A 15,458-nucleotide genomic window follows, 5' to 3' on the forward strand; every position below is an offset into this window, starting at 1 on the left:
ATCCCAGACTTATGGACTCTTGTGTTCATACTTCAGTCTACCCATCAATCTTCTACTCCTAGTCTAGTCCCATTAGAATGCAAGCAAACAACTAATTAGTTTAGAGGGTTTTTTTTTTTTTCAAACTTAAACAGCAAATCGGATTCCAGGATATCAAATGAAGAAAAGATGTTTTCAACAAGTCAAGAGAGAGTCAACAGAAAAACGATAGCACTGGGACTAGAAAGATGGCTCGGTAGGTGGAGGTGCAACTCTTCAAGCTTGCTACCCAAATGGAACCAATGGAAAAGCTGCATGTGCTGGCCTGTATCTGTAACCCAACACTCCTACAGCAAGAGGGGAGGCAGAGACAGAACAGTCACCTCGAAGCTCATGGACAGCTAGCCTGGAGCATGCAGCAGAGCAACGGAAACATCAGAGCTCAGCAAGGAAAGTGAGAACCAACTCAGAAAAGCAGTCTTGTGAGAGCCACATATACCCTCCTCCCCTGCCCCATCACACACACACACACACACACACACACACACACACACACACACACACAAACTAACTAATAATATTAAAAAGTCCATGGACTCTCCAACACTATTCTACAATGTACACAAGGTGATTGTTCATAATTAGCAATATAAACGCTCTTTGATTTTGATTTTGCTGAGAGTGTTCATTGATTAAATACTATTTTTGGTTATTTTTCACAAGAACTCTTCTCATAGGAACACACTTGATAGTATTTTATAATTCCACATTAAAAGTCTTTTTATTTTCTAGTTAATATTAAAACACATAAAACTCTTAATTTCAAGGAAATTAACAAAGATATAATCTAATGTACAAAATCAACAATGTAAGCAAAAAGTTGACATTCATCAAGATTATAGTTTTAAAATTACAGCTCTCTATTCAGAACCCTAACCCAGCTCCAGAGGATACACTCGGAACTACAGCTGGCCTAGAATGTCAATACTGTGACTTTTCTCACAGGCTCCCTCTGCAATCTTGACAAAGCACTATTATATTCTATCTCAGATGTTAGAAAAGAGGGGTACATGTCAAGAATTCATCAGTATATCATAAAAACAAAATAAAACCTAGATCCAAAGCATCATGTGTGAAAATAGAATGTCAATCCTGTTAAGGACTAGACATGAGCAGGTAAGGAAAGATGGAGCTAAATGGTCACAAACATCAAACACTAAGCCAGTTTCCATTGGCACAAACTGGAAACTGTTGGCAACAAAATCTCATCTCAACTTCCGAGAATACAACCACAGCCATGTACTACCACCAGAGCTCTAACATCTTCACAGTTCTCATGAGTGTTATTCTCCATTTCTATAAGCACAGTAGAAAAAACAAAAACACTAAAAAGCAATCCGAGTCTTAAAATGAGAGAAGATAAGTAGCACTTTAGAATTCTACAACTCACAGTTTGTTAAGATATTCGGTGACAAGCTTCATAGGGTACTTCAGGAGTTCAGCATGGCAGTGTCCACAGAAATGTTGCAGCCTTTGGCAATAAGGTAAAAAAGCCCCAGCTTTATGGGCCCTGGTGCTCAAGGAGAATTGGTCCACTGTGGACAATGGAGTTCTTCTGAAGCCACAGAGATGGACAAGTTCCTGACCCACAGTGCCGAAGGGGATGTGGCCTGGAGCTAGGGTGGGTTTCACTCAGCCTACGGATTCTTTGACAAGACTACTTGCTGGGTCTTCTTGCTGGGAAAAGACCTTTGGTCAAAGATAACAGTTACAGAGGATGTGAAGAGAGTGTGAATCAGTTTTGTTGGTTCCCAAGTAACCCTGACCCCTTTGTCACTTCATCTGGAGATAAAGGCATTCCCATCTGGGATATGAGGACTACAAAATGCACAGATAGTGAACTTCAAAGGAGAGAGCATTAATACCTGCCGGAGTCCCAATGGGCAGACCACAGCTGTGGGCAGCAAGGATAATGACGTGACCTTTACTGATGCCAAGATACACCATTCCAAACCAGAGACACTGTTCGAGTTCAAGGTCAACAAAGTTCGGAGTCAATAAAACTCCTGAGACAATCATAATGACATGTTCCCCCTGGCAAACAGCAAGAGCTGTATCACCGTTCTCAGTTATATAGAACTTATGCATGTACAGTCAGTCATTCGATGTCCATCCTTCTAACTTCATTTGTATCAATTTTAACCCCATGGAAAAATCCTTTGGGTTTTTGTTTGCTTGTTTGTTTCTTATGTTTTTGTTTTTTGAGACAGAGTTTCTCTGGGTAGTTTTGGTGCCTGCCCTGGATCTCTCTCTGTAGATCAGGCTGGCCTCAAACTCAGAGATCCACCTGGCTCAGCCCCCGCAAGTACTGGGATTGAAGTGTGCCACCACCACCCAGCGGGAAATCCTTTAAGGAAGTGCAGGTGACTTGGTCAACTTCAGGAGTATGGATGAGTTGCTGTGTGGAAAGTGTTCTTCCAGGCTCACAATGTGAAAATGCTGGCATTGGCATCAGAGGATCACATTAACACAGCTCAAGTACAGACAGGAAGGTAAAGTATGAGTCCCAGTCCTTCACTGTAATTTAGCATTCCTAAAGGTCTCTGCTGGCATTTGCCTATGATGACATGGGTGGCAAATATGACAGCAGGCAGGAAGCTGGAACTGTGAAGCTGCTGTGGGATGGTCTTTCAGCACACTGTGAATATGTGTTGCTCCCATTGGTTAATAAAGGTGCTGTGGCTTATGGAAAGGCAGGATAAGAGCCAGGCAAGAAATCCAAGCAGAGGGACAGGGAGAAGAAGGGCGGAGTCGGGAAGATGCCAGCCTGCCACCTGAGGAGCAACATGCCAGCATACTAATAACACACAGCCAAGTGGCAATACACAGATGAATAGAAAAGGGTAAATTTAAATAAAAGAGCTAGCTAGCAAGAAGCCTGAGCCATAGACCAAGCAGTTTTATACTTAATACAAGTCTGTGTGCTTAGTTGGGATCGAGCAGCTGAGGGACAAAGGAAAACTTCAGTCTACAGTGAAGCTGTTTGAACTTCCTAATAATTCCTAAGAGGAGAACCTGACATAAGAGGAGGCCTAATATAATCCATCTGCCCTTCACCCCTCACCTTTTAGCAGTTTTAAAACGGCTCTTGGAATTTGTGAGTACTCTAAATGATTATTGTGGTAGAATATTATTTTAAGGTATGTTACTTTTGTTTATGCTGCATTTGTTTAACTCTGTGAAGCTGTGTTACTGTGCCTGTGTAAAACACCTGATGGTTTAATAAGGAACTGGCCAATAGCAAGGCAGAAGAAAGGATAGGCGGGGCCAGCAGGCAGAGAGTATATATAAAGGGCAAAATCCGGGGGGGGGGGGGGGGGGGGGGGGGCGCCGCCGCGAGGTTCAAGCAGCCAGAGAAGGAGGACTTCAGGGGTCAGTCATCCAGCAAGCCACGGAGTAAGAGTAAGATGTACAGAAGTTAGAGAACGGGAAAAGTCCAGATATAGTTAGAATAATTTAAGGAAAGCTGGCAAGAAACTAAGCCAAGCTAAGGCCAGGCATTCATAATTAATAAGCCTCCATGTGTGATTTACTTGGGAGCTGGGTGCCCCCTCCCCAAAAATAGACCAAAGACCAGCCAAAAGCATAATGGTGTACCAACTTGGGGCTCTTGAATATCCATCTAGAGCCTGAGAAAGCTGAACAAACAAAAAAGAGTATGTGGCTCCTTTAAGGGTTTCAGCTAGACAGTTTCTGCTGGTCACTGAGCCCTTGAGCAGCTAGTACGTTAAGTAGGAACAAAAAACTAAGTAAAAATGCCTGCTGCAGTGCAAGCATTGGCATTCTGAGCTCTAGGAAGGTTGAATGCAGTTCCTGGCCAGTGAGTTTCATGCTTGGCTTTCACAACCCGAAAAGTGGGCAGTGTCAGTTGACAGCTGCACACAGAGAATCCAGGGCAGGTTAGCAGTTTAAAGGTTTGCTCACATGGTCAAAAAAGACTAGAGGTATGCAGTAAAGGAGTCCAGGGAGAAGAAAACCTCAAAAGAGGTTCCAGTGTGTTTTACAATCTGTGTACACTTAAGAAAGCAAGAAAAGGGGTATGGACAGTGGTAGAAAGAAGTAAGTTGTTCAAAAATAGTCTTTAAAGAGAGAGCAAAAGTAATATAAAAGAAAAAAAAGCCAAATAAGATGGGAAATACACAGGTAGTCTGGATCCTGTATGTGTTGATTTTGAATTTGATTGTTGAGATGCAAAAGACAGCTGCTAGGACACATGGGATTGAGAACTGGTCTGCTAAATTGAACCAATCTGGATATTTTAGAAATGCATTTTTTTTTTTTTTTTTTTTTTTTTGGTTTTTCGAGACAGGGTTTCTCTGTGTAGCTTTGCGCCTTTCCTGGAGCTCACTTGGTAGCCCAGGCTGGCCTCGAACTCACAGAGATCCGCCTGGCTCTGCCTCCCAAGTGCTGGGATTAAAGGCGTGCGCCACCATCGCCCGGCAAAATGCCTTAACTTTTAAAAAGTCAAAAAATATACTTGTCAAATGGAAATAAAAAATGGTTTGGAGTTTTGTTCCCACAGGAGATGAGAGGCTGTGGATTCCTTCAGGGTAAATATGGATCAGGTTTGATCAGGTCAGACCTCCTGAATCTTGACAGGTGATATCTATCAGCAAAGGTTACTGCTGGTCTTCCCGGGACTTGTTCATTATCTAAAATTTTCTCTCTGGGATTCTAAAGCTACTTTATCCTCAGACAGCAAAAAGAAATATAAAGAAAACTATGCCTACATTCCTAACAATTAGGGGATGTGTGTGGTTGCTGGTTAATTGGTGGGTTATGAATGTTTGTTATCATTTAGGGGAGTATAGTATATTGATACAAATTTAAAGTTATTTTTGTTACACTGTATATGTGTTCCTACTCTTAAAGGATTTTTGTATATTGATAACAATTTAAGGTATTTTTGTTACATGTTGTATATATGTTTACATTCTTGTTTAAGGTATTATACCTATGCAGTTCATTTGGAAATGCAGAGTGAAGCTCTAGTTTTTGAATGCTGTTATTATAAACTATAAAAGACAATCAGAAAACATGTTAGTGGCTACTCATTAATAACAATTGAAAGTGTAGATATGTTAGGTATGCCTTCCAGATCATATAGAGAAATATTTTAGATAGATGGTCTTCAAATCTTTCAAAAACCTATAGAATATGGCATTTAAAATGTTTTGTTAAAGTTTTTCATGACAATAAGACACATCTGAACCTAGCAGCACTAATTTACTTCAGAGAACATGATGGGCATTAGAGAAACTCCTTATGGAGTTTGCTTTCATTGGGCAAGATTAGCCACTAGGCAAAGAAACTGTTTGCCAGATAATCTGGGCCTCTAGACAGAAGATGGATGCCCCAACATTGCAGAGGAACTTTGGGTGACTGTCCAGGCAGCCAAATGTCTTTGTTGTTGAATAATAATGCATTCTTCTGGGTCTTTGATGGAGTTGAAGACTAAATAGTTATAGTTTCCATTTCCCTTAGTTATGATAGAAAGTAAATTAAGTATAAAATTATGAATTCACTAAGATAGGGCAGATAATGCATTATTTTCTCTGAATATGCTAACTACAAATGGGCAGACTATTATGAATATAATCCTTACCTTGATAATTGTTATTGTATATATTCTTACTATGTTTAAATTAAAGCCTTTTCATTTTTATTTAGACAAAAAGAGGGAAATACAGTAGAATATTATTTTAAGGTGTGTTAGTTTTGTTTATGTTGCATTTGTTTAACTCTATGAAGCTGTTAGTGTACCTGTCCAAAACACCTGATGGTTTAATAAAGAACTGGACAATAGCAAGGCAGGAGAAAGGACAGGCAGGGCTGGCAGGCAGAGTATAGAAGAAGAGAACTGAGAGGAAAGATCTGAGATCTAGGAGCCAGAGGAGGAAGACAACTTCAGGGGCCAGCCACCCAGCCACCCAGAAAGCCACAAAGAAAGGCATGCAGGAATAGAAAAGGAAAAGCCCAAAGACAAAAGATAGATGGGATAAGTTAAGGAAAGCTGGCAAAAAAACAAGACAAAAAAGACTAGGCATTCATAAGTAATAATAAGCCTCTCTATGTGAATTTATTTGGGAGATGGGTGGCAGGCCCCCCAAAAGAGTAAGAACCCCTAACAACAGATTATAAATTGGTATAAAACACAAAAATCTTTGGTTGAAGTGTCTGACCCTTACCCCACTTTGTGGTGCTTAGGGTTAAACCAACTTTGCCCATGGTAAGCAAGTACTCTACCATTGAGCTACATCCCAAACACCTTTCTGGTTTTTGTTTTAGTGTATGCACATTAACTGTTTCCATCTTTTCCCCAAGGCCAGTTAGCTAAAAGTACTCTGCAAGTATAGGTCATGACCCCAGCACATCATGTCTTTTGGGAGTCACCCTGTCCTCACAATATTCCATACATGGTAGTGTTTATTAAACATAATGCTGCTTTAGCAATACCTATGTAAAGAGAAGGCAGGACAGAGATGATTTTTTTTAATAATTAAAAACATACAAATATAACTTTGGGAATTAATCACTTCATAAAACTTACGTTTTATTATGAGACTTCTGGGACTTTTAAGATTACAATATTACTATTATGACAGGGAGATACTACAGTTTTGGGGTCTTTTTTTATTTGAGAATTAGAGATTAAAATTATAATTCAGCTTAATGCTTTAACCAAGAACTCTCTGAAATACAGGACAAAGCTTGTAGCATGGGCTCTACAATCCTTTAAAGTCATTTGTTTATATAGTGTTATAAGCCTGCCCTCATTCTATATAGATTTGAGGTAACAAATTATGAAAAACAATGAGAAAAGTTGTAAAAATAGAAATATACACAAATTAGGGTTAAAGAAACATAAGTTAGAATAGACAATCAAAGTTGGGAAGTTAAATAGAAATATGTAAAGAATAAGGACCCACATGAATGCTTCAAATAAGTTTTGATTTTTAAGTTCCCTTAATGGCAATATGAAGAAGGAGATAAAACAGTTTACTAATTCTTCTTTTCTAGTTTGGTTTTGATAAATTTTCATTATGTTGCCCAAGCCAGCCTGGGACTTACTAAGCAGGCTAGACTGGCCTTGACCTCACACTCCTGCCTCAGCTTCCTGCATACTCATACTACAGCCATGTAGCATCATACCTAACTTTCTTTTTATTAAGGAAAACACTTGGCAGGGCTAGCAAGAGGGCTCAATGTGTAAAAATGGTTGCTTCCAAGCTTGACCATCTGAGTTTAATTCCCAGGACTAAAATTTTGGAAGAAAAACATTTCCTGGGCTCTAAAAGTATCTAGTGCAAGCAAGCTCACACTCTGTGGATATGCCTGAGCATGCACACACGTGCATATGGGTGTGCACAAACACAAATAAAACAATGTAGCTTACTTTAAAAAGCATCAGCTGGAGATAAGAGCGCTTTCTGCTCTTGGAGAGGTCACTCAGATTTGGTTCCCAGTGCAAACATTGGTGCTTACAACTGCACGTAAGGCCAGGTCTTGGGGGCCCAACACCCTCTTCTGGCCTCCACAAGCACCAAGCATACATGTAGTACACTTAGATACATTCAGGCAAAGCACATATATATATATATAAATAAAAATAAACAAATCTTTAAAAAACAGAAAACATATACTCAAATAACTCTGTATCCTACCATAGAGATTTATGAATTGTTGCTCTATGCACAATAGCAATGAAATTGTAACAGCCTAGACATCCACCAAAAGACACATAATGAAATTATACATATACACTACAGAATATTGTTCAGCTATAAAAAAAGAAATTTTCAGAAAAATAGATGGACCTGGAACTTAATAAGTGATCCAAACTCAGAAGAAAACCACATGCTCTCCCTCATTTGCGGACATTAGTCTATAACGTGTACGTGTCTGTAACAGATGTGAGGACACAGCATAACATTTAGAAAGGAGACCAAGCAAGGGTAAGGCAGGGTGCTGAGAAAGAATAATGCAGGCAAAAGAATGAGTCTCAAAAGAGGATATAAAACTAATTAATTTCTAGTTTCAACTCCACCAGATTTTTTTTTTTGTGGATATGTGTATTCAACTTTCTGTGTATTGAAATAGCAATAACTATGTTTGCATTCCAAAAGAACAGATGTGGTAGTCCTTTGAGGCAGCAGTTATGAAAGTTGGGCATACTATTTAGTTTCACTGACCATCAGTACAACAGACATTTGGGACAGTTATCATATATTAAACACTACTATATAAACAGCACACAACAGTAATATCATGCTAAATTTATCACATCCTTAACTTTGCCTCAGAATAATCTGGCAATGTAACAAGGTAATTATTATTCAAGTCTTATTTTCAAATGACAAAGCTAAGATCTTGAACAGTTGCATTACATGTTCAATGGTCCTTACAGATGGCAAGGCTAAGTCTTAAACACAGGTCTCCTAATTCCAAGGCCAGCATGTCTTTTCATCATGCATTCTAGTGATGATAAGTGTGGCTTCTTCAGTTCTTTTCATCATTTTTACACTCACCCTGCATAACCTGATCTCTCCCAGTCAAAAATTCTCTAAGAGTGACTGAGCTTGTAGAGATGCTGTGTTTATGATTATGTATAATAGAAAATATTTTTACAGTGGACACATAAGGTGGTCTAAGTATATTTGTGTAACATTGCTAAGAAAATTTCCATTTCCATTTTAAATGGTCAAGAATGAATGGTCGAGCAGGTAAAGGCCCTTCTCATGCAAGCCTGCTGACCTAAGTTCAAGCCCCTGAACCCATGTAAAGGTAAAAGGAAAGAACAGAGCCCATGAAGTTATCCTCTGACCTCTATTCACATGCTCTCTTATATATGCAAACAAACATTCTGTGCACACACAATAAAAAATAATGTTTAAAATAAGAATGAAATTGCTGATCATTAGAAAAATTGTCCCAAGATCCCAAAAGAAAAACAGACACCAAAAAGAGATGTATAACACACAGGTTTATTAAATTATAAATCTGCCATCCCCTTGCTCACATCAACTTAACAAAACCACAGGATTATCTGTCAGTTCCTCAAACCTTTCTACCAAATCCATAATGATTACTAAAGGCCAAAACAAATGCATGTAGCAAACCCTGCTTCTTGCCCTTTCATTAGACTCTAAACTGTGGTATAAGGCCATGGGCTCTGCAGTTCTGACTGGCTCATGATAAAGGGCACTGGCTGGCCATGAGGCCTGATGAGGTCCTGGGACACAGAAGCATCTTTTTTTCCTTTGGACTTTATCAAGCAGAGAACAGGCAATTTATTTTGAGCCAGAAAAATAAAATATAATCTTGGGCCATCTGGTTCTGTAACACTCTATATTTGTTTAGAAAGGTCACTGTTGTCAAGTTATTGAATGTTATCTCTGGAATTGACAGGAAGAGGGAAGGTTTTGAAAGCAAGCCAGGAACACTAAAGCACCGGATATTAATGTGTAAAATTGTAAAATAGTATTTAAAAGGTTGGTCTTCAGTGATAAACAGACCACAGTTCAAATCCAAGTTTCACCATCTTTAAATGACCTGAGGCATGTCATCAGATTTCTTAATTCAATGTTCCCATCTATAAAATCTAAATAACAGTACCCTGATGGGCAGTACAGACATACACAGACACACAGAGCATATAGATACATGGATGTAATTACTGCGTTGTTACCATTTAAAATATAATAATTATAAATTTCAATATAATTCCATTATAATTTTCCTTAGTTTTGCATGCCATTAAATGTTTACATTCATCTACTTAGTGTGCATGTATGTATGTCCATGTCCTTGTTATTTTGTATTGTCAATCTGACACACCAAAGTCATCTAAGAAAGCCTTGATTGAGGAATTGACTCAGTCAGACTGGCTTTAGGCATGTCTCCAGTGAACTTAATTTTAACTGATAAAAGAAGCCTAGTGCACTGTGGGTGGTACCATCCCCAGACAGGTGGTCCTGAACAGTGTAAGCTAGATAGCTAAACATGCACCAAGGAGCCAAAGAGCCAGCCAGCAAGCAGCACTCCTCCATGGTTTCTACTTCAAGTTACTAGCTTGAGTCCCTGCTGACTTCCCTGGTTTTGATGGATTGTGTCCTAGGAGTGTAAGCCAAATCCTTTCCTCCCCTAAATTGCTTTAAGTCAGAGTGCTTTATCAGAGAAACAGGACGAAACTAGAACACAATGAATGTGTAGGGAGGTCAGAAGACAACCTGCAGGAGTCTGCTCTCTCCTTCTATGACATGGGTTCCAAACACCAAACTTAGGGTGTCAGGCTTGGCAGAAAGCACCCTTACCTGCCAACTTGCCAATCTGACATGCTGGACATTAAAATTTTTTATTACTGTTATGGACATTTCTTCAAAAGAGCAAAACAGAATTCAAATACAGAATTATGGTTTGTGCTTGCATACCAATGATATGGGTTTGGAGTCTATATCTGATAAAAACAACAAACAAAAAAACAAAACAAAACACAAAACTTTTTTTTTTTTTTTTTAAGAAAAAGGAAAAGAGAAAATCAGGTCTATGAAAATTCCATCCAACAATTTTTCTTGTTGGCAAAAAGCAATGTTTTCAATTCAATAGGCCAGACAGAGTCCAGGCCAATTTATAGATCCCAGGGGTGGCCAATACTTTTCTTAAACTTTAACAAACAGGATATCCATACACAACTGTTTCCCCAATACCAAAGCAGTTGGGAGAAGCCTGGACTCTTGGGCTAGGAAAGGCTTTTTCATCTTTTCCTTCTGTAAACTGTTAGCTACTACAAAGCCCCCTGGTTGCTGATGTAACACTTCTCCAAGGAACTGCTGGGTTCTCTAATTCCTCAATGATACTGTCCAGGGAGACCTGAGATTAAAAGCAAATTTCAAACTCTGGAACCTAATGGCTACTAACAAATCTCTAAAATATGTACATTGGACTGGATAAATGAATCAAAGAATTGCACATACCTAAACAGAAAGAAGAAGAGTGGCTGATTATCCTTCATCTACCCAGCAGGCTGTGTGAATTCACACCCACCACTTCCTCTCTAACCACACTGACCTGCTGCAGGGAAATTCAAAGCCCATAGTCTCTTTTAAGTTTGCATCTCATTTCTGATCCCAATGCTCACATGTATGTTCAGTCAATATAGTAGTATTTGCTCCTAAGCCTTGGGAATCTTGCTTTATTCTTACCTTCTCTGTATAGATTCAAACAAAACTTCTTATAAGCACATCTTTCTGAAACTATAGTTCAAGAAAAGGACCTTGGTCCCAATCAAAATAGTTCATTTATACTTTAAAATGCTAGTGGGAATGTTTCATTTTTGTAATATAGTATCTGATTTTTCTACTTAATGTTCAAATTAGGAGAGGGAATATCAGAGCCAATTTCTTGTTAAGTACAAACCATGAGAGTGCAGCCACAGTTTGAAAGTCCCTTTCCCTTGAACATTCCTGAAGAACACTGATTTCACAAGATTTCCCACACTAAACAAAAGACAGAGCTCTGTGGTAGAACACTTAAGCATGGGAAAGACAATACAGTTCTCAGCATCAATCAAATAAAAGGCTCTCCCCAAACACAGATTCATAATATTAATGAAGTCTTTGAAATAAAAGTCAAAATGTTAAGTATTACCATCTCCAGCTTATAGTACAATCCTTGAGATAGTAAAGAACAAGCTAGAAACCTCATCATACTAGAAGGCCAATGAATGTAAAGGTTTGAAAAGTTTTTAAATGACCAAACTTAAATACTCCCGATAACTACATGGTTACAATCATGACCTTCAATGCAAACATCATAAATACCACCTATAAGCTGAACTAATTAAATGGTTAGAGAGGTTCCTAACATATAGAACACTGGATCACAGCAAGTCTACCAAAATTCTACAGCAAATTTTTGAGAACACAATCATACTTGGAGCAAGAAACCCATTAAGAAAACAGATTCAAAGGAAGACACGGAGCATGAAATGGAGATTACCAGGTTCAGAGAGCACAGAAGCAGTACATCAGTTATGTACTGAGTGAAGCCTCACAGATGGGGCATTTATGGAATGCTTGGAAAGGAAGCAGAAAAGAGATTCCAGTGATGCAAATCACTATTAACAAAGCCAAAGGCAAAGACAAAACAGCAACTCTCTTTGCCTAGTGATGTCTTCAGGTACTATCTCATAAATTCCGTATGAGGGCCACAGCTGTTAAACTATGAAGAAATCTACATGTTCAGTCTTACACATTCATTCTAGCATGTTTAGAACACCAGCCCAGCTCCAATATTCTACTTTTGGATCAGGAAACAACAAAATATTTGCAAAAACTGTAGGAAGCCACTCAAAATAACTATGTTCCTAAGGGGGAAAAAAGGAAAGGACTGCTAATTTGTAGCATTACACTAATCATCTGAATAATGGCTAAGGTGGGTGCTATTGGAGCACCAGAAAAGAACAACTGTAATGAAGATGCGGAAAAAATAAAGTTGTTTTCCAGGACTTGTAGGCTACAAACATATGCAGTCACTATGCATTTTGTGTCATATTTTTAAAATCTATTGAGAAGTATCTGACAAACTACTACTCTATGAACCAATATGTTCCATAAGTAGCATTTCTCTTCAACAATTATGTGAGCATATTAAATATGGAATTCATATATTAACATGACCATAACCATATGCTAAGCCTTGACAGGAGTGGAGACAGCCCAAAGCAAGACGCATGTTTTCCCCGGCTCCACTATAGAGTGTACCAACACAACAAACGCAAAGAATTAAAATTTCTCCGTGCACCCCTGCTGCAGAAGGGGAAACCTAAAGCCCTACTACCAATCAGAGAAGTTTTACACAAATGAAGAGATTCACAGTTTTGACAGAGTAACTAGCACGCTTCCTGGATGTGGTCTCATCTTTTCCAAAAAACCATGACACTGTTTCAGGAAAAACAGAGAAATAAACTTTCCAGGATTGACCAAATTGTAAATAATTCCATTTCCCTACAAATTTCTGCTTCCTGATTTATCTTAATTGGGGTGGAGAGCACTGGAAATACGGCTCAGCAGTTAAAAGCACATACTGCTTTTTCACAGGATCTGAATTTGAGCCCAAACACTTACATGTATCACAATGGCCAGTTCACTATAGCTCCAGGGGACCTAGCGCCCTCTTCTGGCATTCATGGGAACCTGCACTCATCTGCACATATCCTGTATCCCACACACACCAAGCAAAATTTAAAATAAAGATTTTAAAAATTACAGGAAAATTACACATCATGTCTATAAATCTAAATGTCCTGTATGACTACTATATTCATTTATGAGAATATGACTGAGCTATATAGTATCTTCAATTCCAAATCCTCCTTTACTGTGTTAAATACTTTCGGGTACATTTTCACATATCTGTGTTGTTTCTTTTACTATATTTTCTTTTATTTATTTTCCCTATGGTCTCCCTGAGGATTACAATTCGTATTTTTCCTAAACTTTCTGTGTTAAAGCAAATTTTTTTAAATTATGAACACAATTTTATAATTTTTACATTAGCTAGCTATAGTTTGGGGAAAATTACATTTCATGTATTTTTTTTACCTGTCTTTCATAAATCTACTGTCACCTTTACAATTGCCCTTTATTTCATGTGACATCTTGTGGTCTGTTATTTGAACCATTGAGTCTCTTTACAGTTACCTAGAGAGGTCTTTTAGTGACAAACTCTAGTTTTTGCTTATTTTGGGGTTTTTGTTCGTTTGGTTGTTTGGGTTTTTTTTTTTTTTTTTTTTTTTTTTTTTTTTTTTTTTTGAGACACAGTTTCTCTGTGTTACAGCCCCAGTTGTCCTGGAACTCACTCTGTAGACCAGGCTGGCCTCAAACTTATACAGATCCCCTGTCTCTGCCTCCCCAGTGCTTGGATTAAAGGTGTTTGCCACCACCGCCCAACATGTCTTCCTTTTTTTTTTTTTTTTTTTTTTTAAAAGAGTTTAGCTGGACACAAAGCTCTTGGCTGAGTCATTTCCATTCAATGCTGCAAATGTCTTCTAACCTTCCTGTAAGTCAGCTGTTAGTCTTACTGAGGACCCCCTGTGAGGGAAGTCACTTTTTCTTGCTGCTTTCAAGGCTTTCCTGCCACTCACTTTCATAAAAGTAAATGCGTACCTAGATATGTGTAGCTTACTTTTTATTCCATTCAGATTATGCTGAACTTCTTGAATATGTAAATTAATACATTTCAACTTGCTTGGGAATTTTTCTGTAATTATTCCTTTAGATATTCTTGCCTTTCTCTTCTTCTAGAGCTCTGTTAATGCCTATGGTAGTACACGCAATGGTATCTCAATTTTTTTCTCGCTGTTTACTGTTTGGGGGTAAGTTTCTCCTCACACTAGATGGTCCCTATCAGCATAGCTCTTAGTTGGCTGCTTGCCCTGTCAGCTTATCTATGCCTCTGTGCCCGTTTGAGAACACCTTTGCTTTTAAACTCCAGAATACTTGGGTGGCTATTTTTAAAATTTGTATCATTGTTTTCTCTCTTGATGAAACACCATTTTCTTTCATTTAAGTCCTTTAGACAAGTTTCACTAAGTTCTTTGAGGTTCACATTTATAACAGCTAATTTTACAAATCTTTTAAATATAATAACTGGATACCAGATCTGGGCATAGTAAAGCACACCTACAATTCCAGCCCTCCAGAGGCAGAAATAGGGAGATAGATCTAAGTTCCAGTCCAGCCTGGTCTACCTAGTGAGGTCCAAGCCAGCTCACGATACATAGGGAGACCCTGTTTCAAAAAATCAAAATAAAAATTGACTAGCAAAGTTTTCTGTTGGCAGTTTTTGTTTAACTGTTTCATTTTTTCCCTGTGTATGTGTTATTTCCTGTGACAAAAAGGCTGGACCTGAAAGTCCAGAAAACTCCAATCCAACCAAAGCAGAATGGTGTGACAAATCAAAATTAACTGGATACCACACAGCCACCTTCATTTGCATGATGGAAAGTACATGGATAGAAACTGCAGCAAAATGGCTCACCTACCCACACAGGACTCATCCCCTGAACCTAACTAGCATATGCAAAAAGTTCTTTAGTTACTGCGGCGCTACTGCTCTAGCAGTATATTAAACTCTTTACTTCTTCTGATCTAAAGGGCGAATTCTTTCACCAACTTGATAAATTCCCTGACATATTTTCTATTTCTTTGAAGTTTAATATTTTGTTGGAAACTGGACATTTTATATAACATATTTTAGTGCATGGATGTATGAATCTTCCATTGTCCTCCCAATGTATCTGGAATTTTTCAAATTGTGCTAACTTAGCACTTTATAGAGTCTATTGCCTATGAATGGCCACCAACTTATCTGTTAACTTTTCTTTTTAAATTCCTGATTTAAATTTCTAAGCAAGGCTT

At 38.3% G+C, this 15,458-nt stretch overlaps 1 protein-coding gene and 1 pseudogene across 8 annotated transcripts in view; one reads left to right on the plus strand and one right to left on the minus strand.

Moving 5' to 3' along the window:
• The window catches only part of Rfx3 (regulatory factor X3), a 266,547-nt gene that overhangs the window by 211,073 nt on the left and 40,016 nt on the right, over positions 1-15,458 (minus strand). The gene's annotated exons all lie outside the window — the stretch shown is intronic.
• On the plus strand, positions 1,543-7,969 carry LOC114710921 (annotated as a pseudogene).

This window comes from Peromyscus leucopus, chromosome 1, assembly GCF_004664715.2.
Source record: "Peromyscus leucopus breed LL Stock chromosome 1, UCI_PerLeu_2.1, whole genome shotgun sequence".
Lineage (NCBI taxonomy): Eukaryota > Metazoa > Chordata > Mammalia > Rodentia > Cricetidae > Peromyscus > Peromyscus leucopus.